The sequence below is a fragment of the Dama dama genome, chromosome 27 (assembly GCF_033118175.1).
Source record: "Dama dama isolate Ldn47 chromosome 27, ASM3311817v1, whole genome shotgun sequence".
NCBI classification, from domain to species: domain Eukaryota; kingdom Metazoa; phylum Chordata; class Mammalia; order Artiodactyla; family Cervidae; genus Dama; species Dama dama.
In genome coordinates this window covers 16,013,995-16,025,880 of record NC_083707.1, presented here as the reverse complement: position 1 = coordinate 16,025,880, position 11,886 = coordinate 16,013,995, and positions in this window count along the sequence as shown.

Genomic DNA, 11,886 nt, shown 5'->3' with positions numbered 1-11,886 from the left:
AGTGGTAAGGAAAGGATGCTGCAATATTCTGGAAATTGAACTAAGAAGAAATCAGGAGGGATAGTAGGAACCCTTGCCCTTTGGTCCCAACCTCCTTGTGGAAAAGGGACTAACAAGGTACTTCTTGGCGAGAGTTGGCCTGAATTCAGAATGCTAGAAGAGGTAGAGAATTCATATTGATTCGCATGACTTACGAATTTAAAACAGTCATGATCAAGGATGCCTGCTATGTGTCTTGACAGAGGGCATAGGAAACAGAGGAAGATGAGAAAGTAAGCAGAAGGAAGAGAAGGATGACCAAGAAGAAGAGCAGGAGGAAGGGGAGGGAGGTTAAGAGGAAGAGGAGAAAGGAATAAAAGAATACTAGAGGAGAAGGAAGAAGAGGGTGCACAGACATCAGACCATAGTTTGAAAGGGTAAACCTGAAATGGGTTCGTTCATTTCAATAGTTCCTTCATCACTGCTACCATTTTGAGCTGCTCTGAGAGACACTTTGCCTTGATATATGAGGTGCTGAGGCTGATTGACAGTGAGAGACTTTATTTTCTTGGGCTCCAAAGTAACTGCAGATGGTGACTACAGCCCTGAAATTAAGATGCTTGCTCCTTGGAAGAAAAGCTATGACAAACCTAGACAGCATTTTTTTTTTTTTAACCTAGATAGCATATTAAAAAGCAGAGACATTACTTTGCCAACAAAGGTCCATCTAGTCAAGGCTATGGTTTTTCCGGTAGTCATGTATGGATGTGAGTTGGACCATACAGAAAGCTGAGTGCCGAAGAATTGATGCTTTTGAACCATGGTGTTGGAGAAGACTCGTGAGAGTTCCTTAGACTGTAAGGAGATCACACCAGTGAATCCTAAAGGAGATCAGTCCTGAATATTCATTGGAAGGACTGATACTGAAACTGAAGCGCCAATACTCTGGCCACCTAATGCAAAGAATCGACTCATTGGAAAAGACTCTGATTCTGGGAAAGATTGAAGGCTGAAGGAGAAGGGATGACGGAATGAGATGGTTGGGTGGCATTACCGACTCAATGGACATGAGTTTGAGCAAGTTCCAGGAGGTGGTGATGGACAGGGAAGCCTGACATGCTGCAGTCCACGGAGTCGGGAAGAGTCAGACATGACGGAGCAATTGAACTGAATTGAACTGAGGCTGATTATGTGTGTGTGTGTGTGTGTGTGTGTGTGTGTGTGTGTGTGTTAGTTGCTCAAACATGTCCAACTCTTTGTGATCCATTAGACTGTAGCCCACCAAGTTCATCTGTCCATGGAATTCTCCAAGCAAGAATACTGGGGTGGGTTGCCATTCCCTTCTCCAGGGGCTCTTCCTGACCCAGGGATCGAACCTGTATCTCCTGCATTGGCAGACAGATTTTTTACCATCTGATCTACCAGGGAAGCTCAGCGAGGCTGATTAGCTAAATCTATATAATCCAACACATGAGAACTCAACAAAGATTTAGTCATTTAAAAGACATTAAGGTTTGGTCAAGGATTTTAAAAATGAATATTCCATGTTGGGGGATGCTAAAGATGATAATGATTGAAGAAAATCTTGCTATAATTATTGCTCCATATATTGCCACCTTCAAGGGAAAATATACATAAAAAGTAAGAATAATCCCCCATATGGGCTTCCAGATCCATTTTTTAAGGTGAGCAATCCAAAGACCAGAGCAAAGGAGCATCATTAAATGATTATAAACTGCAAGCCTTCTAGGAGAACAGCCCCAGTTCCAGCACAAACATGGAGAAGACCGGGGCAAGGGCATCCAGCTCTCCAGGATCGATGGCTCCTAGAGAGCACTGCCCAGGTTGAAAGGGATAGTCAGAAGTTGCAAGTACAGTACCCTTCCTCTAGGCCACTTCACTTGCTTTTCCTTGACAAAATAGCATTTTACATGCAAGGTAGATATGAAAGCAGAATGAGTATTACAAATCGGTGATTAGAGCAGGGGACTGGGAGGGGAATGTGTATGTTTCTCCCACTTAGAATCATAAAAACCTCAACACATCTGTCTACACTGTTTCTACTTCTCGAGTAACTAGGGTAGCATCTGATATATTTTAGATACTCAGTAAATATTTGTGATGGGAATGAATGAATCCCATACCACCTGGAATTTCACTTCACTTCCTTGAGTTTTTCAAATAATTTAAGATTCAATCAGTACCTCTCTGGACCAGAAATTTAAACATAGATTTTATTTGTTTCTTTACAATCTAGATTTTCTAATATTTCTTTTGAAAATGAGGATTTGTGTGTGTGTTTGATTGCTGCACACTCCCAAAGGCCAGCTGAAAACTTGACAGCTTTTCCTGTTACAACTTGCAGACAGATTTTAAGTCAAAACATTGACAAGATTTCCTGAAAAATAATTCTTTTTGTGGTGAATACAGCATGAATATCAAAGTTGCCTAAATATTTAAGAACTTTATTTCTTCAGTTAAACCTTCTTTGATATCACCAGCCTACATGGATCTTTATTTCCTAGACTTCTATAACAAGTTTGTCTATAACACCTATGGAATATTTAGCTAATTAGTGTCCTATGAAGTGAAAGTAGCTCAGTCATGTCTGACTCTTTGCGGCCCCATGGACTCTACAATCCATGGAATTCTCCAGGTCAGAATACTGGAGTGGGTAGCCTTTCCCTTCTCCAGGGGAACTTCCCAACCCAGGGATCGTACCCAGGTCCCCCACATTGCAGGCAGATTCTTTACCAGCTAAGCCACAAGGGAGGCCCAAGAATACTGGAGTGGGTAGCCTATCCCTTCTCCAGCAGATCTTCCAGACCCAGGAATTGAACTGGGGACTTCTGCGTTGCAGGCAAATTCTTTACCATCTGAGCTATCAGGGAAGCCCAGTGTCCTGTAACTTTTCTAAAAATTTACGAAGATATATTTTGATTTCTCAAAAAGCATGGAAGCCCTTGGAGAAGAATTGTAATACTATGCCTCATTAAGTCACACAAAAATTTTTGTGTCATTTTTCACAGTATGTTATACTAGTGTGTTTTTTTGCCCTCAATATAGTTACATATAATAAAACTTCTGAAAATCAATTATCTAGATGATCCAATGTCACGTGTTGCTAAACATGCGACACTGAAGGAGTACCCAGCTTACCTTCAGAAGCCCATGGTGGACAGGCTTCTCAGACAGGCTGACAGAGTTCTGAAGGCCAAAGACAGAGGAGCCAAGGGAAGGCAGAGACAGTGAGCACAGCCTCCTTAGAGATCCAGGGAGAGCGCTTCAGAGTTTGAGCGGGCCAAAGTGCAACAAGACAGAAATAAGGACCTAAAAGTAAAAGATCAAGCCAGTTAGTCCTCTACAGTTTAGAAAGATGAAGGCTAAACGGAGAGAAAGCTCAAACCTGCCCTTCAACCATACTTTGGAACAATATGCAATATAAATTGAAAATGGTATTTGACATGGATCTTTCTGGAGAACGTTTGGAAAATCCAGTAGAATCTCTGACATATGTTTACCCAGATTTGAGTACTAGGGAGAGGCTCACCAACTTCATTTCAACTGGGCCTATTTTAGTTAATAGACATTTTCTCCTTTTTTGAAATAATATGGCCTCCTCAGTTCTACTGGTCCCAGTTCTGTCTTTAGGGGTTAGTAAATATAGTTTCACAAAGTAATAATTACCAAAAACCTTATGGAGAACCAAACTGTTCTCCAGAAAGGTCCATATCAAACAACATTTTCAATTTATATTGCATATTGTTCCAAATTATGGTTGAAGGGCAGGTTTGAGAAACTTTTCTCTGTCTCTCCATCAGACTATTAAGGAGTTATTTCTAGTTGAAGTAGAATGCTGCCATGTTAGCCGTATCATTCAACTCCATGTTGCAAGACCTTTGACCTACAAAGAACTTTCATTTTAATACATAATAAATACTGAAAAAAATAATCAACAAAAGTAAACTGAAAAAGGCTAATACTTCACATGGCAAAATTAAAAGAAAAATTGACTAAAAACTTGACTGAAAAATTGACATCAATGTTAACAAGCTCCAAAACTACAAAAATCAACCCAGGAAAATTACACATAGTAGAAATAATCTTTGCAAAATAAGACAGAATGGTTGAAACTGCATTGTGGGGAAATGTACTATTGACTAAAAATTGACAAAGGAATCTAATTTTCTTACCCAAATTTTTATCTGGAAAATCTGATTCAGGAAATTGGACACAGTAAAAAAAATTTAGACTGACAGAAGCAAGATCGTTTTTTATAGCTGATTGATGAAAAAAATCATTACTGTAAGTTTCATGCATGGAGATTTGATCCTGAAGAAAATGATTTTAATTAAATAAAATAAAATTGGAGGTAAAAAAGACAATAGCAAGTGGCTTAACTGTAGTCTATCGAAAAATTGATCAAGACATTAAATTGTCTTGTGTCACTCTCAAAAGGGTTTCTAATTGAAAATTTATTGATTAGAACCTATCATTGTTGGTATAGTTCTGATCTGCTAACATGGAGTTCAAATATCATGATTGTCTAATGTTGGGGTCCAAAAAGCACTTGGCTAACTACATTATACTTAAAAGAAAAAATACTAAAAATTCATATCTTAAAAACAAATAGGCTTCTAGAAAAGTTTAAACAAACACATGATTAATCCAACTTCTATATTAAGGGAATGTTAGGGTCTTTGATGTCAAATTCTTGTTCAGAAACAGAAGGCTCTACTAAAGGGACATTTCTTTAATATTTTGGAGAAATATAATATTTCTCCAGTTGGCCTCTATAATGTTCTGTTATTTCAGTGCAAAAAATTTAATAAATATATATTTCTTGTGTATCTACTTTGTGACAGATTGTTGGTCAGTTGTGTTTGACCCTTTCCAAACCCATGTGCTGCAGCACACCAGGTCTCCTTGTCTTTCACTATCTTCCAGAGTTTGCTCAAACTCCTGTCCATCTAGTCAGTGATGCCATCCAACCATCTCATCCTCTGTCGTCCCCTTCTCCTCCTGCCTTCAGTCTTTCCCAGCATCAGGGTCTTTTCCAGTGAGTCAACTCTTTGCATCATGCGGCCAAAGTATTGGAGCTTCAGGTTCAGCATCAGTCCTTCCAATGAAGAGTCAGTTGATTTCCCTTAAGATTGACTGGTTTGATTGCCTTGCTGTCCAAGGGACTCTTGAGAGTCTTCTCCAGCACCACAGTTTGAAAACATCAATTCTTTGGTGCTCAGCCATCTTTATGGTCCAGCTCTTATATCCATACATGACTACTGAAAAAAATCATAGCTGGGACTTTGTGGACTTTTGTCGGCAAAGTGACGTCTCTGCTTTTTAATATGCTATCTCAGCTTGCCAAAACTTTTCTCTCAAGGAACAAGTGTCTTTTAATTTGATGGCTGCAGCTAACCATCCACAGTGATTTTGGAGCCCAAGAAAATAAAGTCTGTCACTGTTTCCACTGTTTCCCTATCTATCTGCAAGCAATGATGGGACCGGATGCCATGATCATTTTTTTAATGTTGAATTTTAAACCAGCTTTTTCACCTCTTCAAGAGGATTTTTAGCTCTTCTTTGCTTTCTGCTACTAGGGTAGTGTCATCTGAATATCTGAGGTTATTGATATTTCTCCCGGCAATCTTGATTCCAGCTTGTGCTTCATCCAGCCCATCATTTCGCATGATGTACTTTGCATATAATTTAAATAAGCAGGGTGACAATATACAGCCTTGATATATTCCTTTCCCAATTTGGAACAAGTCTGTTGTTCCATGTCCTGTTCTACCTGTTGCTTCTTGACCTGCTTGCAGGTTTCTCAGGAGGCAGGTCAGATGGTCTGGTATTCCCATCTCTTTAAGAATTTTCCACAGTTTGTTGTGATCCACACAGTCAAAGGCTTTAAGGTAGTCAATGAAGCCGAAGTAGACATTTCTCTGAAAAACCCTTGCTTTTTCTATAATCCAGTGAGTGTCAGCAATTTGATCTCTGGTTCCTCTGCCTTTCCTAAATCCAGCTTATACATCTGGAAGTTCTCTGCTCCTATACTGTTGAGCCTCGCTTCAAGGAGTTTGAGCATTACATCACTAACATGTGAAATGGGTGCAATTGTGCAGTAGTTTGAACATTGTTTGGCATTGCCTTTCTTTGGAACTGGAAAGAAAAACTGACTTTTCCAGTCATGTGGCCATGCTGAGTTTTCTAAGTTTGCTGGCATACTGAGTGCAGCACTTCAACAGCATCATCTTTTAGGCCCACTTGACTTCACACTCCACTATATCTGACCCTAAGTGAGTGATCACTCCATCATGGTTATCTGGGTCATTAAGACCTTTTTTTTTCACAGTTCTTCTGTGTATTTTTGCCACCTCTTTTTAATATCTTCTGCTTCTGTTATGTCCATACATTTTCTTCCTTTATTGTGTCAATCATTGCATGAAATGTTCTCTTGGCATTTCTAATTTTCTTGAAGTGATCTGTAGCAGATACTGTAATACTAAAGGCTGATGGTATTAGGAAAGGCAGAGGCACCAGAGATCAAATTCCCAATACCCATTGGATCATAGAAAAAGCAAGAGAGTTCCAGAAAAACATCTATTTCTGCTTTATTGACTACACCAAAGCCTTTGACTGTGTGGATCATAACAAACTATGGAAAATTTTTAAAGAGATGGGAATACCAGATCAACTTACCTGCCTCCTGAGAAACCTGCAAGCAGGTCAAGAAGCAACAGTTAGAACCAGACATGGAACAAAAGACTGCTTCCAAATTGGGAAAGAAGTATGTCAAGGCTGGATATTGTCACCTTGCTTATTTAGCTTATATGCAGAGTACATCATGTGAAATGCCAAGCTGGATGAAGCACAAGCTGGAATCAAGATTGCCCAGAGAAATATCAATAACCTCAGATATGCAGATGGTACCACCTTTACGGCAAAAAGCAAAGAAGAACTAAAAAGCCTCTTGATGAAAATGAAAGAGGAGAGTGAAAAAGTTGGCTTAAAACTCAACATTCAAAAGACTAAGATCATGGCATCTGGTCCCATTACTTCATGGCAAATGGATGGGGAAACAATGGAAACAGTGAGAGACTTTATTCCTTTGGGCTCCAGAATGACTGCAGGTGGTGACTGCAGCCATGAAATTTAAAAATGCTTGCTCCTTGAAAGAAATGCTATGACCAACCTAGACAGCTTATTAAAAAGCAGACACATTATTTTGCTGACAAAGTTCCTTAGAATCAAAGCTATGGTTTTGCCAGTAGTCATGTAGGGATGTGAGAGTTGGACTATAAAGAGAGCTGAGGGCCAAAGAATTGATGCTTTCAAACTGTGATCTTGGAGAAGACTCTTGAGAGTCCCTTGGACTACAAGGAGATCAAACCAGTCAATCCTAAAGGAAATCAGTCCTGAATATTCATTGGAAGGACTGATGCTGAACCTGAAGCTCTAATACCTTGGCCACCTGAAGCAAAGTACTGACTCTTTGAAAAAGACTCTTTCCCTGATGCTGGGAAAGATTGAAGGTGTGAGGAGAAGGGGATGACAGAGAATGTGATGATTGGATGGCATCATGGACTCAATGGACATGAGTTTGAGCAAGCTCCAAGAATTGGTGAAGGACAGGGAAGCCTGACATGCTGCAGCCCATGGGGTCACAAATGAGTGACTGAACTGAACTGATGGTATACAGAGTGATTTAGAGTTGTCTGTGTCCTTGGAGTTTATTCTGAAGCCGGATCCACAGAGAAACTAAAAGAGATACCCATAAGATAACGCAAACTCAGAGATGTCCCTAGTCAGGTCATGGTATTTGAGCTCGCTCCCATCAACTCTCTTGTAAGGATAAAATTCTGTGCCAGTGAGCATCAAGAATGTTGACAAATGAGACTGACATTTGACATGCTGTATTTACTTAAAGCAAAGGTTAATTTTATGTGTCAACTTAACAGAGCCAAGGGATGCTGAGATAGCTATTAAAACATTATTTCTGGAAGTGTCTGTGAGGGTATTTCAGGAAAAGAGTAGCATTACATGGGTAGACTGACTAAGGAAGATTGTCTTCATGAATGCAAGTAGATATCATCCAATCCAGGAAGTGCCTGAATAGAACAAAGAAGCAGAGAAAGAATGAATTTCTTTCAGCTTAAGCTGAGCTATCCATCTCATCTGTATCTGTCCCTCATAGATAGACAAACGGGTAGACATCATATAGTTTCTACTTATTTGGAGAAATCTGACTAGTACACTCAAACAAAGAACACAAAAATCACCAAAAAAAAAAGTAACCATGTTCAGAATCCAGGACAAGATCCCAGAAATAGATAGACAGAAGTAAAAGATTTCAGGCCCCTAACTTATAGAGTATATACCATGAGTAGTGACACCTGAGTAAGAATCCCATCAGACTCCAGTAGGAATGATTGATATAAAGAGCCTGGATATGTCCCAGAGGCCACATCACCCAGGTCAGGCATGCTCAGCAATCAGGGTCACATCTATGCACTGACTACAGGGTGAAAACCAGCACAATGCAGACACTCATTCAAACATTTTTCATGTATCTCTGTCACCTTTCCGTAATATTGGACTGGTCCAAATACATGTTGAACTCAGCACCATGGAACCAGTACAGGGTCCATTGCACAGGTGTCTCTATCACACTAAGAGAGAGCTATAAGGCCTTTCCTCAGAAGCTGTCAATGACACAAGGAGAGAAAGAAACTACACACAAGTCTCATTGCTGTAAAATCTCATGGAAAGATTCCCAATCATCCCTCATTATCTGTTCTCACCTTCTCCTGCTGTGTGTTGTGTGCTAAGTCACTTCAATAGCGTTCAACTTTTTACGCCCCTCGCAGCCCCCACATACACACCATGGACTGTAGCCCACCAGGCTCCTCTATCCATGAAATTCTCCAGGCAAGAATACTGGAGTGGGTTGCTGCGTCCTCCTCCAGGGAGTCTTTCAGACACAGGGATCATACCTGCATCTCCTGAGTCTCCTACATTGGCAGGCAGGTTCTTTACCTCTAGTGCCACCTGGGAAGCCCCTCACCTTCTTACCTGATAATTAAATTATTAGCTGGGCAATTGGCCATCTAGGTAGGACTATCTTCCCCAACCACAAGATAAATTTTGATCAACAGAACATTAGTTTAATTGATGTTGGTGATTTATTTCTGGATTGTGACCTTAAAGAAAGGATAACCCACCCCCCCTCCCCATGAAAGTAATGAGAATGTAGGCAGCTGGCTTGAAATATGTGGATGAAGGAGACATCCTTTCAGGGAAGGGTGTGCACATAATCTCTCTCGATAACATTTCTCAACCATATAAATTTTCCCCAAACATTCCAGACACCTTATTGGCTTGTGAGCATTCAAAACTTCCAAATATGTTTGGACCTTCATGGGAGAGAGAAACTGACTTCCATATTTTTTGAACCAATGCTGTCTGAAGCCCTTGTTAGAACTAAATTGATAGCGAAACCAGTTAAGCCATATGTTTTTTGTTTTTAGTAGCAATGATTATACCTAAAGAAGATCTTTGTATAAGTAAGAATACAGTACAATGGGTCCACATTTGCACCGTCTTGTCCATATGCCATCTGACAGAGGATCCCAGATGTAGCTTTAGAATTTAACAAACTTCGTTGTTTGCGTAACTTACTTGGAATGGACTGTTTAGATCATCAGATTTCTAATTAACTAAATTATTTTGTGCTTAATAGGGACAAAAAAGTCTTCAGAAAAATAATCATTTTGACTCAGATTTTATTGGATAAAATTTAATCTTTAACAAATTGGATAATACTTCACAACCTAGTTATACAACAAAGCCATGATTTTAAACACCAATAATGTTTATGTTATGAAGAGTAGGGCTCTAATTTTTAAATAACAAAAAAAGTGATGGAGAATAGAGTCTATCCTATAGTCTGCATTTATTAAAATGTTAGTTCATCAAGCACTTATTCAGCACCCGCTGGCTCCCACATCTGGTTTCACCACTTCATTTCTATACAGACTTATGCAGCCTGCCCCTTTTTTTGACTTTCTGATTTTTCATGAAAAAAAAAAAGAAAATGATGGGGAGAGAACTCTGGGCTATAGCTATTCTGTCTTTGAAAGGCCTTGATTCTAAAAATGGGACCTTGTCACAGGAAAATGACTCCTGTCACTGCCTTGACTTACTCCTCTTTTTCTGCAGGCAACTCATGCTAGAGCCAGATGTCTGCAGTTGGAGCTATCTCCCAGAAGCAACATCCCGTAACTGCTCCTCCACAGCTTCTTTAACAACTTGAGTTGACAGCAATGATGTTGCCTCAGGGCCTTTCCCATGCTGAGGATATCAATGTGGTATCTGAGCCATCAGCCCTGACTGGACATTAATGTCTTATAATGTGTGCTCTTGGAAAAAAAAAACTTTTGAATTCCAAATTCCCTCCCTCTGTTAGAGAAATTGCTTGCCGAACATTCTGCTGATCTCTAAATATAGCCTTTCCAGGGTGCCCTGCCTCTTTCCCACATTCCAACAGGCTGGAGATGGCTGTCTTCTCTGCCAGGGCTGTGTTCATCTGGCCACAGTGAGAAACGTGGTGGGTTAATTAGATACTTCAGGTGGGATGATAAGCCTGCTGCTTAAGATGAAACAAATTTGTGGATGAGTTAACCAGATTCCTCTGTTCAGTTTAGGATTCGGTTCAGAAGGTAATCATACACACACTGATGTACAGGATCCATCCAGGCCAGAGCTCTGCTTCCAGAAGTTTCCTTGTGGGGCACCTGGAGGGCAGTGTAACACTCACATGTGTAACAGCATGGCCAAAAATCAGCATTCCTGGGATAACGGTTTAGAGAGCTATAATTCATTAATTAGTTAACCCAAGCTGTTTTAAATATATACATATTTTTGAAAAATGATATCTTTGGAATCCCATTCCACCACTTATTAGCTAGGAAAATTTTGACAAGCTACTTGATTTCTGATTTCACATCTGAAATGGAGATAGTAACTACCTCACATGGTTATCTTACAAAGATTAAATGAGTTACTGTATGTAAAAGGCTTAAAACAGTGTTCTCAGTTAGCATTGCATATTTTTTTTTTAATTAGTGTGCATAAGCATGAAAGGAAGTATATGATGTCATAGGCTTTGAAGTCAGACAGACCTGACTTGGAGTCTGGGACTTTCTAACTACATGATTTAAGTCATTCTGCTTAACCCTCCTGAGTCGTGGTTGCTGGATCTGAAAATGAGGGTACTAATGGCTATGTTAGAAAGTTGTGGAAAATATATGTGAAACATCAGACATGTAGCATATACCAGGAGATCCACTTACCCTTTAGCTTCCCTTAGGAGAAGCAGTCTGAGCTTCACTACCGAATAAGTGTGGCTTATGAAGTTGGAAACACCTTTTTCTAGGATGCAAGGACACCATTCCTCAGAAGATACTGTTAAAAATGACATTCACATTCAACTAAACAGAGTTTTTGTTTCCCCAATTGGAAACAACTTCAAAGGTCCTAGTAATAAATGGAATTTAGCTCTTCTTAGAGTTTTTTGTGATTCTCTCTAAGGCCTATTGATGTCAAAAGGAAAACTAAAAGAATAACTCAGAACAATTAAATGGGACTTTAGAATGGAAATTAGGAAATTCTGTTTCTAGCACAAACCAGGTAAAAGATAACCCAGATGTGGAGCATATGGTTGATGAGCAGACGTGTTACTGTAGTGCCGGTTTTACCTCCCTTACCTGCATAACTTGTCCTCTTCCAGCCAACTTCTGATGAAGACCTGCATGTTCTAAAGAAGAAGCCAGTATCCCTAAACTTTAAAGACATCAGCAAAAGCATTTCCCAACTTAACCACTAAATTTAATTCCTGAAAGGAAAATA